The 15,096-nt window shown below is 37.0% G+C and overlaps 1 pseudogene; it reads left to right on the top strand.

Moving 5' to 3' along the window:
- Nucleotides 1–15,096, top strand: part of LOC103742994 — a 106,030-nt pseudogene that overhangs the window by 61,559 nt on the left and 29,375 nt on the right.

The following is a 15,096-nucleotide window of genomic DNA, read 5'->3' as shown; positions in this document are numbered from 1 at the left end:
ATATATATATATATCCTTATAATGAGATTCACTATGTTACTTTCTGTTACATTTTATTTTAGTTAAGTAGTTTAAAGAAACAAATTGGGATGCTTCCTGGGTGGGTCCTGCAGTGCCCACTGGGCCTTGACTCCCCCAGCCTCATTCACCCTCCCAGCTCCCTCACCCTCTCTCTCTTCCTAGCCTGAGTACTGGCCCAATTCTTGTCTTGGTACCCCAGACCCCTAGACTGACCTCTTGGTGCAGCAACCCCACTGCTTCCTGATCCTTCGCATCCAGACCAACCCAATCCCTCCCTGCAGTCCCCAGGAACCGTCTGGCCTGATCCTGCTCCCACCTCCCTTTGCTTCCCTGGGCTGCATAGCCACTAGCTTCCTGGTGCCAGTATCTTTCCTGCATAAGTCCAGGGGAGCCCAACGATCCTTGACTCCCCCGGGCTCATTCACCCTCCCACCTCCCCACCCATCTTTCCCACTGGCCTGGGTACTGGCCCATATCTTGTCTTGGTACCCCAGACACCGGGCCTGACCTCGGCCCCGAGTCCCCACTGCTTCCTGATTCTTTGCATCTAGACCAACCCAGTTCCTCCCTAAGGTCCCGAGGAGTCCTCTGGGTCTGGTCCCACCACCATGTACCTTTGCTTCCCTGGGTGGCTCAGCCACCAGCTTCCTAATGCTAGCATCTTTCCCGGGTGGGTCCTGTGGTGCCCACTGCACTTTGACTCCCCCAGCCTCATTCACCCTCCCAGCTCACCTTCCCTGACTCCCCTCCTAGCCTGGGTACTGGCTCATGTCTGGCCTTGGCACCCCAGACCCCTGAACTGACCTCTTGATCCAGAATCCTCACTGCTTCCTGATCCTTTGCATCCAGAACAAGCCAGTACTGCCCAGTAGTCCCCAGGAGCCCTTGGGCCTCCTTCCACCCTCATCTCCCTTTGCATCCCCGGGTGCCACAGCCAACAGCTTCCTGAGATCATCATCTTTCCTGGACCCTGGTTCCAGGACAGCCAAGCCCCCAAATCCCTAAGGAGAGCATCTTTCCTGGAGAGATCCAGACATTAGGAGAAAGCCTGAGAGCATCTGATCCTCATCTGACTTGGGCTGCTATGGGAACTCCTGAAGATGAAAGCAATTTGGCCTCACGAATATAAATTCAAAAGAGGGAAACTGATGCCTAGACCAACCAGCTTTTCATGCCCAACAATTAAACCACAAAGCCACATAAAGTTTACAAAAAGAAGCAGACCTAAACTAAACAAAGGAAGGCTTGAGTTTCACACAAGAATCAGAAACTACAAAAGAAATCCACATGTCAAAGTCACAGAGAAAAAATAATAACATGAAAAAGTAAAATAATATATCCGCACCAAATACCAATAGTCCACTAGAGGAGTACAATGAGAACCCCCTAGAGATAATATGGAGCTCAGAAGAACAATTATAAACATGAATAAATGCATTCAATGAATTTAAAGAACACACAAAGAAATCAAAGAACTGAAAGAAGACAGGGCTAAACTTCTGAATGAATTCAGAAAAGAGTTAGAAATATTGAAGAATGCACAGGCTGAAATGAAGGAGGAAGTGAAACACTCAGTAATCCAGTTAGAAATGACAGGAGAAAGCCTCACAGATAGCATGAATGAAATGGAAAACAGAATATCAACATTGAAAGATAAAGTGGATGAATTAGACCACTCAAACAAATAATATGAAAAATTTAAGAAAACACAAAAATGGAATATGCAGGAATTGTGCAACACCATAAAAAGGCCAAACTTAAGATTCATAGGTATATAGGAAGGAGAAAAATCTCAAGATAATGTTATGGATCACATCTTCAACAGGATTGTAAAAGAATATTTCCCCAAACTAAAGAAAGACATGCCCATACAAATACAAGAAGCATATAGAACACCAAATAGACAGGACCAGGAAAGAAACTCTCCACAGCACATCATAGTAAAAACACTAAACGTACAGAACAAAGAGAAAATACTGAAAGCTGCAAAAGAAAAACAACAAGTCACATACAGAGGAAAACCCATCATAGTTACAGCTGACCTTTCAGTGCAAACTATAAAAGCCAGAAGAGCGTAGACCAAAGTATTCCCAGTTTTAAATGACCACAGATGCCAACCCAGATTACTTTACCCAGCCAACATGTCTGTTATTGTCGAAGGGGAAAGAAAATTCTTCCATGACATAAATAGGCTGAAAGAATTCATGTCCACAAAACCAGCCCTTCAGAGAGTTCTTGAAGCATTACAAAGAGCTAAAGAAAGGAATGAGTATACCCAAGGGGTTACCAAAAGAAACTCAATGAAGGTATAACTGTGGAAATGCACAGCTATACCAAGAATGTGAACAGAAATAAAAATTACAGGATTCAATGTACATCTTTCATTAATAACTTTATCAATAGACTGAACTCCCCATTCAAAAGACACAGACTAGTTTAATGGATTAAGAAACAAAAGCCATCTTTTTTGTTATCAGTAAGAAACTCATCTTACTATCAAGGACAGGCACAACCTTAAGGTAAAAGGATGGAAAAAATGTACCAATCAAATGGTAATAAGAAAAAAGTAGGCATTGCAATTTTCATATCTGAAAAAGTAGACTTCAAACTAAAACTAATCAGAAGAGATAAAGAGGGCCACTTCTTTCTGATCAAAGGAACAATAAACCAAGATGATATTACAATAATGAACATATATTTATCAAATTCTGGTGTACCCAACTTCATAAACCAGTACTACAGGACTTTAAGACCCAGATTAATCCTGACTCATTAATAGTAGGGGATGTCAATACCCCATTGTCTCCATTAGATAGTTCAACAGGACAGAGAATTAACAGAGAGACATCTGAATTAAACAATACCATATATGAAATTGACCTAACAGACATCTACCAAATATTCCACCCAAGCACCAAAGAATTTACTTTCTGTTCAGCGCCCCATGGAAGCTTCTCCAAAATTGACCATATACTGGGGTACAAAACAAACTTCAACAAAACACAAAAAAACTGAAATAATTTCATGCATTTTATCAGACCACAATGCAATAAAGTTTAAAGTAAACACAGGAAGAAACCCTAGTAACTACATGAACACGTGCAGATTAAACAACACACTCCTGAATGATGAATGGGTCAAAGGAGAAATTAAGAAAGAAATAAAAGTATTCCTGGAACTAAATGAAAAGTCATTACAACACAATAAAACCTCTGGGACATGTTGAAAGGAGTCCTTAGAGGGAAGGTTATAGCTCTAAGTGCCTACATTAAAAAATCAGAAAGAACACAAATAAATGACTGAACATTTCAACTCAAGACACTTGAAAAGCAACAACAAATGACATTCAAATCCAGCAGACAAGAAGAAATAAAAAATTAGAGGAGAAATTGATGAAATAGAAACAAGTAAAACAATACAAAGAATCAATGAATCCAAGAGCTGGTCTTTGAAAATATAAACAAGATTGACAGACTGCTAACCCAGTTAACCAAAAGAAAGAAAGAGCACCTCCAAATCAACAAAATGAGAGATGAAAAGGGAAACACTATAACAGGCACCAGAAAGATACAGAACATTATAAGGGGAATACTTTAATAACTTATATGTCACTAAAGAAATGGATGGGTATCTAAAAATATGGGAACCACCAAAACTAAACCAAGAAGAGATTAATAGCTTGAACACACCCATAACACATAAGGAAATTGAAATGGTAATACAAAACCTCCCCATTAAAAAATCCCAGGACCAGATGGATTTTCAGCAGAATTCTACCAGACATAAGAAATTGAAACAGTAATACAAAACCTCCCGACTAAAAAAAGCCCAGGACCAGATGGATTTTCAGCAGAATTCTACCAGACATTTAAAGAAGATCTGCATGCAGTACTACTTAATTTATTCCAAAATAAATTATTGAATTAATAATTTTATTCAAATAATTTTATTGATTTAATAAATTTATTCAAAAATTAATTTCTATCAAAAAGATAGAAATGGAGGGAGAACTCCCAAATTCCTTCTACATAGCCAGCATCACTCTAATTCCAAAGCCAGGTAAAGATACAACCAAAAAAGAAAACTATAGACCCATATCCTTAATGAACATAGATGCAAAATTTCTCAACAAAATACTGGCAAACCGCATACAGACACATATCAAAAAGATCATCCACCATGATAAAGTCGGCTTTATTCCAGAGATCCAGGGATGGTTCAATATACGTAAGTCAATAAATGTCATAAATCACATAAATGGGCTCAATGACAAGAACCACATGATCATTTCAATAGATGCAGAGAAGGCCTTTGACAAAATTTAACATGCATTTATGTTCAAAGTCCTAGAGGGAATTGGACTGGATTGAGTATATCTCACCATAATTAAAGCCATGTACAACAAACACACATCCAACATCATTGTAAATGGAGACAAACTGGAAGCATTCCCATTGAAATCAGGAACCAGACAAGGCTATCCACTATCTCCACTCCTATTTAACATAGTGCTTGAAATTCTTGCCAGAGCAATCAGACAAGAGAAGGAAATTAAAGGAATAATAATTGGAAAGGAGAGATCAAATTATCCCTTTTTGCAGATGGTATGATATTATATCTAAGACATGCCAAAAATTCCACCAGAAAACTCCTAGAAATTATTAACACATTCAGTAAAGTGGCAGGCTACAAAACTAATCCACAAAAGTCTGTAGCTTTTCAATGCACAAATGACAAGCAATCAGAGAAAGAGCATATGGAAACACTCCCCTTCACAATACTGCAAAAAAATAAAATATCTTGAAATAAACATGACCAAATACATTAAAGACCTCTACAATGAAATTTAGATCTTTAAAGAAAGAGATTGAACATCAGAAGATGGAAGGATCTCCCATGCTCATCGATTGGAAGAATTAATATTGTCAAAATGACCATCCTATTGAAAGCCAATTATAGATTCAATGCAATGCTAATCAAAATCCCCATGACATTTTTCACAGAATTGTAAAAACCATCCTTCCTGAGATTTATATGGAAGCACAAAATACCACAGATAGCCAAAGCAGCCCTGAGCACTAAGAGCAATGCTGTGGGGATTACTATATCAGATTTTAGACTGTATTACAGAGCTATAGTCATAAAAATAACAAGGTACTGACGTAAAAGTAGACCCATAGATCAATGGAACAAAATTGAAGACCCAAATATGAGTACATGCAATTTTAGCCACCTGATATTTTAAAAAGGGACCAAGAACATTCACTGGAGGAAAGGCATCATGGCAAGACTGGAGCTCCACCTGCAGAACAATGAAAGTAAATCCCTTTCACCTTGCACAAAAGTCAACTCAAAATGCATTAAAGACCTCAATGTGAAGCTGGAATATCAGAAACTGTTAGAAGAAAACATTGGCAATTACCTACAAGATATAGGTGTAGGAAAAGATTTTCAAAACCGGACATCAATTGCTCAGGAAACAAGTTCAAGAATCAACAAATTAGACCTCATTAAACTAAAAAGCTTCTGTAGGTCGAAAGAAGCATCCAAAGAAATGAAGAGAATCTCATGGAATGGGCGAAAATCTTCACCAGTGACACATCTGAGTTTTAGCATCCAGAATATATAACAAACTCGGTAAAGAAAGAATCAAGAAAGGAAGTAACCCAATTAAAATATGGGCTAAGGAGCTGAACAGAGAGTTCTTGAAACAAGAAATACAGATGGCTAAGAAGCATTTTAAAAGGAGTTCAACATCACTAGTAATTAAGGAAATGCAAATTAAAACCATTTTAAGATTTCATCTTACCCCAGCCAGACTGGCTAAGAACAACAGAACAAATGATACCAAATGTTGGAGAGGATGTGGGGAAAGGGGAACACTCATCCACTGCTGGTGGGACTGCAAACTTGTACAACCTCTATGGAAAGTAGTGTGGAGAACTCTTAAAAAACTACAAATGAACCTATCATGTGACCCAGTTATACCACTCCTTGGCATATACCCAAAGAACTCATCCTATTGCAGAGACACGTGTACATACATGTTTGTTGCTGATCTTTTCACAATAGCTAAGAGATGGTAGGAACCATCTCTCAACTGACAAGTGGATACTGAAAATGTGGTTCCTTTATACGATGGAGTTTTGCTCAGCAGTAAAGAAAGATGAAATCATGAAATTTGTAGGTAAATGGATGGAACTAGAAACTATTATACTAAGTGAAGTAACACAGACTCAGAATAAAAATGATGTATGTTCTTCCTCATATGTGTATCCTACCACCAAATCCTGATAAGTAAGCATGTATCGAGACATAACTACAGGGATCAGGGTAATGAAAAGGAACCAGGGAAGTAGAGGAAAAGAAAGAATTTCAAAGAGAACAGTAGGAAACAGGTGTTCATAAGGGAGATATGCATAAAATTTTTATTTTAATGGAAGAGGAGAGGGATGGTTATACAAGGAACCCAGGCAATAAAAGGAAAGAAGGAGCTCAAGAGCGGTGCGACCATAGGAGAAGGGTATTATTAAGAGAGAAATGGGAAAAAGGAGAGTACTTTAAATGGGGAAAACATGTTGGAATGGTTAGACAATGTGGGAGATAAATAAGGCCCAGCTAGTTTTAAAAAATATCGGAGGGAACCATATTAATTGAACAACCTACTTGCAAATTATAGATACATCTAGCTCAAAGAATATAATATATATCTAGGCAAGGTATATCTGAGAATGTTTGGTCTTTGCCCAAGCTTTATCTACACATGGTACTTAAAAGTACCAGACTGGTGGAACTAACCTTCTTGGATGATTAACAGCCATACTTTGAGGCCTATATTAACTTGGTCAGAGGGACATAAAGGACAGTTTTTGCTCCTTGCCCTCCTAGGTCAATTAAGTTCCAGGGGACTATGAACATCTCTCAAAATGAACTGTAACTGTGATGAGTCACCTGTCCTCTTGATCAAGGAGGCCATGGAGACCCAACCAGATGGACTTGAGCCAGTGTCCAGTCTACAAAGAGGACTGTCAACACAGAAGAAACATTTCCTTCATGCTCCCAAGTGAAGCCAGCCATGGTCAAGCAGGACCTTTGACTTATCTTCACATAGGTGGAACTGGTAAAACAAAGGATCCGGGGCTCCTCCCAAGCCCATGTGACCCCTGAGGAACAGATTCTGAAATGGCATTAAGAGTAAAAGTAAATTGGTTTATCTGGGCCAATTGTATCATCCTAAACACCCAAAAAGAAAATATAACCAAAGATTAAAGGGGTCAATATAATTTTTTAAGAGTCCATATGTAGAGCTAAAGGCTACAATGTCATAGAGGAGATACCTTCCTTTAAGTTGTTGGCCAGGGTGGCCCAAGAGACTCCCAGAGAGTAACCCAGCATAGAACTGGGAAACTAAACCGCAGACCCCAATCTTATCTAAAGAATATTGACAACTGATTGCCACTAGATGAGGAACAGCTGATCTTCCTAAAACAAGGAACTCTAGATAGGCTGACTAGATTCAGTGGATGGACAAGCACTGGGGAACAGCTGGGGGCACTGACAACACAGTGGACAGTAACAGGGATGACAGAGTATATGGGCTCCAGTGGGGGGAGGGGGAGGCTATTGGAGTGTGCCATTTGGGAAGTGGATATATAGATGAATTAGATTTTTTGTGATGTTCTGTATCATATACATGTACAAAAACTCAACAAATAAAAAATGTGTTACATTTGAAGAAGCACAAAATTTGCTTCATGTTAATTAGTAGAGATGAAAAACATTACCATTGTGTATTAGTTAGTGTTCTCAAAAGAAACAGAGCCAATAAATATATATGTATAGAGATTTATCAGCTTAGCTCACAGGATAGAGTCTGAGGAGTCCCACACTGGAGAGGCTGAGAATCTGTAGTTGCTCAGTCCACGAGGTAGGATGTCTTATAGTCCCAATCTGGCACTGAAGGTCTGAGGAATTCCAAAAGATCAGATAGTCTTCAGTCTACAGGAGCAAGAAGAACTCACCAGTGAGAGAGAAGGCAAGCAGCAAGAAGCCCGGCGTTCTCCCCTGCCATGGCCTTTTACACGGGATGCCATCAGAAGGTAATATCACATTTAGGGTGTGTCTTCCAGCTTCAGATGATCCAATCAAGAAGATCTCTCTCATTTCAGTTAATCCCAGATCCAGTCATGTTGACACCCAGGATTAGTCATCACACATTGAAATCTACCTGATCACTTTATATCCGTACTCAGGTTCCAAGCATCCGAGTGTAACTGATTGTGACTAGTAATAATCATATACATAGAAATTAGAGATGCATGTGCAAACATCTAAGTGTTAGTAGCATTAAAAATCAGTTTTTCTGTAGGAAACAGTACATTTTAAAATTAAATGGAGATTTTTTTAAAGGTTAAAAGCTCACAAAATTTTATGTCATAGGGCTTATACTGAGTTCAATATTGTATCACTGTACTAATTCAACTGTGAACTGAAAAACTTACAGCCACTTTTGAAAGAGATGTATGTTTCCTCTGGAAATTGTTATTTGAATATGTTAAAGCTGCAATGAAATGCTTCTTCTAATCCGGTGATTATTAAATAAATAATAAAAAAGAAACAAATTGGTTATGATTCATTTAACTGATTTTATGGCTGCAAATACGTTAACCAACCATGATTTGGAAAATGCTATATCAGATTATTTTAATGCAAAATAGAATTGCAGAATCAGGATCCTGAGAAAAAGTTTCTCATCATGTGGGAATTTGAAATGATGTTGGATGTTTACTTGAAAGGACTCCTAATGACTATACTTTGTCTTTGAGAAAATGCCATGTTCTAATTTGGTCTAGCTCATTGAGTGCATATTTAATTAAAGAAATTATAAAGCATGCAAATATTGAGGTCCAACTACCAAGTACCCTCAAACGTTTACTGCCAATTTTATATTCACTCAAACCTCATATTTTAAATGATGACTGTGCAAGTCTTAATCACTTTGAAGAGCATCCTTCTTTAGATTGACAATCAGTCTTATTGATTTCAGAGCAATTTTAAATTTTTCTCATGAGAGAAAATTTAAAACCTACATCAAGGTGGTTTAAGGTTAGTCTATGAACATCTCAATTTAGATTTTGAAAAGGATCATTTTCATTCACCCATATCGTATGTGTGCCCCTTAACTGCGTTTTTAGAGGATGTGATAAGTTAGTGTTCAGGGTTACCTTGTTAGAATCTAGAATCACTTGTAAGATAGGTCTCTTAGTTATGTCTTTGGAGAATTATCTTAATTATATTAATTGAGGTGGAAAGAAATACTGCCATATGTGGTGCCATTCTTTGTCTAGGATCCTGAACTGAAAAGTTGGAGAAAATTAAGTAATAACAGAGCATTTGCTACTCTCTACATTCTGACAGTGGATGTATTGCCTACCTGCCTTAATCTCCTACCACTGTGGCTACCCCATAGTGATGGTTTGTACTTGAAACTGAGAACCAAAATAAAACATTTCTTCTTTAAATTGCTTTCATTAGAGTATTTTACCATAGCAATAGGAAAAGAAAGACAGAAGATAAGCCTTATTTATTCCAATGAAATTAATCTTTGAATTTTTCTGATGAAAGTTTAATATTATTTATTTTGTTGTATTTTATGGGAAAATTTCTCAAATACTGTGAGATTTCTCTAGCATCGCTATGTTCTTTTACTTTATTGATGAGGTGTCTTGCTTTTTATAATGGTAATTTTCTCCTTTACTGATAATTATCCATTGTTTCCTTCTCTTCATTTTGGGCAAAAAAAATTATTAGTGCTTAAACTCTTGGTGGAAAAGACATTTGAATAGCACCTGAGCAGAGTGATTAAACACACAGGCCGTGAAGTCTGGCAGCTCTATTCTTTCTACATGTTTATCCTTCACAAAATCACTTTTACCTCACTAAAACTTAGTTGTATGAATGTTGAAAATGAACAATAAGCCTTAAAACAATTTTGGGAAGATTAAAAAATACAATGTGTATTAAATGTTTGGTATAGAAATTATTGGTGAACATTTCTAGATAGCAGTGATCTCCCTAATGTAATTTTCACTTCCACATCAGTGTTTACCCTACAAGACTCTTTGTTGGATAGAGTTAGCTGAGAAAGGATTAGTGTGTGTATGTGTGTGTGTGTGTGTGTGTGTGTGTGTGTGTGTGTGTGTGGTCTTTTTGAGACAGGGTCTCCCTGTAACCCCAGATGGCCTGGAACTCACTACGGAGGCAAGGCTGGCCTGGAACTCATAGAGATGAGCCTGCCTCTTCTTCCCAGTGCTGGGATTAAACGTGTGCATGAACACTCCTGGATAAACCTTAGAATCTTAAACAATTTAAGCCAATTAAATTCTGTCTATTTAGAATTTCTACTAAAATTCTAGCTCTAGCAGAACTATCATATTATTAAAGAAGGTATATTTTTGCTGATATTAAAAAAAAATTCACTACCGTTGTGGCACGTAAGATGAGAAGTACTAAAAGTCCTGCAGAAGAAGAAGGAAATTCTTCCTTGATGGCTAGGGCCTTTATCTTACATGTGTTTGCAGTCTGGTTTTATTCACACTATTGAAGTGCATGGAGTATCCATTAAGTGTTTTGTAGTCTAAAATGTCCCCTTCTTGGTACTTTGATTGATACTAGCATTTGTACTATTTTAGCACTTATCAACAAGAGGCTTGATCAGGCAATTTCCGGTAGTAATTAATTACATTAGGGAAATAGCTGGGGCCAGGACGATAAATGGGAAGACTTCAAGTAGATTTGGAAGGGGAATCAAGAATCCTATAATCCATCCTTTTCTTATAATAAATGAGTTTAAAAGCTGAAGGAGACAGTCTGGTATGATAAAAGTGACAATGTGGAAAATCAGAGGGCAAAATTATACTTGTACCGCCAACTATTTCATTTAAGATTATCTTGAAATTGAAAGTTTTAAAGTATTGACATTTAGTATTCATTTAGTAACTGTAACATTATCTAATTTGTTTATTTCTGACATGGTGAAAGATACAAGAGAGGTAAAAGTTCATTCAAGCAGTAAAGAATATATCGGATTTAGGACAACCTAAAACCCATTTGTTTTTATCTACATTGTCAGTGCCAACATGCTCTTCTGTTTTTGTTTTTTTTTAGATATTTAGACTTTTTGTCTTTCATTCTGATTCTCCACCATCCCCTATATCTCTAAGGCATCAAAGAGAAAACTACTTCCTAATGTACTTTATCTAATGTCAATTACTGACTTTAGGGTTTTCAAAAAATATTATATTTATTATTTTTTAGTTTTATGTGTTGGAGTGTATTGTCTGCATGTATGTATGTGAACCCATGTTGGGTAGTGCCTGCAGAGTTCAGAAGAGGGCATCAAATCCCGTGGAACTGGAGTTACAAATAGGTGTTAGCTGCCATGTGGGTGCTGGGAATCGAGCCTGGGTCCTCTGCAAGAACAGCCAGTGCTCTTAAACCACTGTGCCGTCTCTCCATCCCAAGCTTTAGGTTTTATTATCTAATAACACATCTCTAGTTGTTGCTTAGGATCATGGCAGTGGCCTAGGAAGACAAAAATTGAGTCAGGAAATGCCATAAACCCAATAACATTTTAAATTTTCTTGTAAGAATTAATGACATGAGCTTATATGTCAGGCTGAAGTTTGTAGTTCCTGAAAAGCCATGTAGAGTGTTATGGATATTAATATAGATCTTACATATGCTTCTTGGTTTTTTATATTCAACTTTATCCATAATGTTGTGGCTTTAGAATTTAATGTGTGAAATGTGGAAACAGAAAAGTCTCCCCAAGTGTGGGGACCTAAAGGCCCCACCTTGCATAGGTCTGAACGCCCACTTGCTTTGAAAGTCTGAAGAATACTTCTGCACTGCTGAGGAGTGCATGATCAGTGCCTGACCATCCTTAAGATACACCCTCGGGGAGGGGGAGGGAGTTCCAAGTGCCTTTATAAGCTTTGTGACACTTGCAATAAATGAGTCTCTGCCTGACTAAGACTCCCTGTTGGATCTGAGTGTCCCCGGGTAATGGAGGCCGCGTGGGCTGGCGAATGGCGTGCTTACTCATCTCCAAATCCTCACCACTCCAGGGGTCACCAGTTCGAACCCCTGGCACCCAAGGTCAAGTACATAGAGACCAAGAGGAATTGAATTTGAAAGTCAGATCCGCACTACCTTCCAAGCTCTTCCAAGGTAACTTTTGGCAAACCCCTCCATGTTGTGAAGACTTAGTTTCCTAGGGTTTCACTCCTCTCAGCACACACAGTTCTTTTTACCCACAAAGACTTACTAGTACTGAAATATTCTCTGTTCTGGATGAATGATCTTACTAATGAAATAGATTTCAGTTAATTATCTAACTAACACATTATTTCTTCCCAGGAAATCACAACTGTCTTCCTAAGTAGATCAAATTATGATTGGTGAATGGACATGAGAATTACTGGTAAAATTGCTCTATGTTAAGCTAGCTAATATTTTATTTGATTACCTATAGCTATTGAGTTCAAACTAATATGTATTTAGAACATAATAAGCTGTCAGTAAATGGCAGTTATAGTTTTCTTATTTGCCTTTAATGTTTCTACATTTGCAAATATCTCTTAATCCTTCCAGGTTGTGTTTCCTATTATTACCATAAATAACTGTATATAATGTTAAAAGTGAGGTTAAAAAATATGATCAGGAGAACAGTGAAGTGCTACTATCAATTTGAAGCCCAGGAAGAAAAAAAATGGCAAATTATTTTCCTTAAAATATGATTTTTCTATGCATTTTGGAGCTAAGTTTTCACATGAAGAGTGAACCTGTTTCATTTGCACATATCAATTTAACCATTTTTGAAGAATATTCATTTAGAATTCTGAAGAATTTGAATAGAGAAAGAATATATGAATTGATAAAACAGCATTATTTATTTCCACATATAGATTTGCCATCAGAAACAAAATAACTAAAGCAAGATTTGGATATGATGTTTGTCTTTATACGTTGCAATCCAAAATTAAGCAGTCTAACAGTAAACCACCTTGGTAAAGAAATTACTGGAATTTTATTTTGCATTTCCATTTTTTATTAAAAATACTGATCATTCACTTCTATTTCTGGGATGTAAGACTTTTGGCTGATAGCTACCTTTGAAGATAGAACTGAAGTCATTTAACTACCATTTTTCTCTTAGTGCTCTGTATCTAGTTCACTGCCTATCACTGAATAGGTGCTCTGTTAGCTGAACAAGCAAACTGATAAAACAAATTGAAGGGCTGATTGGGGAGAATACATTTGAGTAAGAAGCTGTTCCCTGCTCTTGGTATTTTCTGCAACTTGGATGTTGTGCTTTAGAATTTTTCTCTGTGTACTATGTGGTTTTTCTACCACTTATTAAGTTAACTAATTAATAGAAAATACATTTCTTTTTTATTTTTTTGGATTTTTTATAGGATGAAGCAATTTATAAGGAAATCAGTATATTGCTTTGAGAAGACTGAGGACACTAATGAATCTCTCAGTTCCCAAAAAGGAAGCTCCCTCATGCAGTCGAGGGTCTGGAACACAGAAAGTCACAAATGGTCAAAGTGTAGAAATCAAGAGTCTGTTGAATAACGGTCGTTGGACAGGGCCCTTTTATTGAACTTAATCCACCCAAGGCTCAAGGACCATCAGGGAATAAACTACTTTTCAAAAAAGCTTTGTTGCTCTTTAATTTCCACACCATAAAATTCTTCCATTTAAACCATTTAGCTCAATTTGGGTATATTTTCACAGTAATAAATATGGATCTGACCTTATCTGATAAAATTACCATACTGATTCTGATTTTTAAAATCCTTCTGAAAATATGAGGGACTCATAGTGAATGAAGAAACTTGAAACATGGACCAACTTTATATCATTTCAGCACCTGAAAGAGTAACCTCATCACTTCTCTTTCTTCCTATTTTATCAAACTGCAGGCAAATGCTAAGCTTTCTGTATGTTGATTTGTATAGTCCAGATACTTTACATGACTATAATTATACAGTTATGTACACTGTTTCTTGGCTGGTTTCATTTAGTAGTATAGTGTTGCATAGATCCAACCATTTAGTAGCCTATGTTAACATTTAATTCCTTTTCATTAAGTACTATTTCCATTTGCGGAAATACCAATTTCATTTATTCGTTAATCAAATGATTGACAATTAAATTATCTTTGCCTTTTGGATATTATGAATAATGCTTCTGCATGAGCAGTAATTTTTCTTAAGTCAGAAAGAATCTGTCATATTTGATAATGCCTCTTGTCTGTTTCCCCGTTAATAGCGATAAACTTCTTGTTTTAGCTAAACAACAAATGAAAGAAGGAAAACTCAATAAAAGCAATAAAGAGGAAGGTTAAGCTTTGGCTGACAGTTACACGTCTATCACTTAATAATAGATGTACATGTACTCCCCAAGTTATAATGGTTTGACTTAGTATTTTTCACTTTACAATGCTGAGAGGAAAAAATGGATTGAAAAGAATTTGTGGTTATGATTTATATTTTTCTCAGGCTAACAACATTTAGTTTGATACCCTTGTATTAGGCAGCAACAACAAGCCTCCACTCCCAACATTTCCTTTATCACCAGAGGAAAAATGTTGGACTTTACAGTACACTGTGTTACAAGGCTGTGAAGGTCGATAGGTTTGTTGCAGTAAGTGAAATTTTAATTTATGATATTTTGCCTTATAATGGATTTAACAAGATGTAGCCCCATTGTAGTAAAATATTTGTAGTACAAGTTTTTCTAAAATTTTTTGAAACAAATAGTTGAAGCAGGAGGAGGGCTCAAAATTATTTTTTCTAAAATATTTTATTATTTTTATTTTATGTGTATTGAGTGATGTGCTTGCATGTGTGTTAGTACACCCATGTCATGTAATGCCCGTGGAGGTCAGAAGAGGACATCATATTCCTTTGGAACTGGAGTTACAAATGGTTGCTAGCAGCCATGTGGGTACTGGGAATCAAACTCCAGTTTTCTGCAATAGCAGCCAGTGTTCTTAATTGCTGA

Source organism: Nannospalax galili, unplaced genomic scaffold, assembly GCF_000622305.1.
Source record: "Nannospalax galili isolate Female #2095 unplaced genomic scaffold, S.galili_v1.0 scaffold311, whole genome shotgun sequence".
NCBI classification, from domain to species: Eukaryota; Metazoa; Chordata; class Mammalia; order Rodentia; family Spalacidae; genus Nannospalax; species Nannospalax galili.
This window is presented reverse-complemented; position numbering and strand designations above follow the sequence as displayed.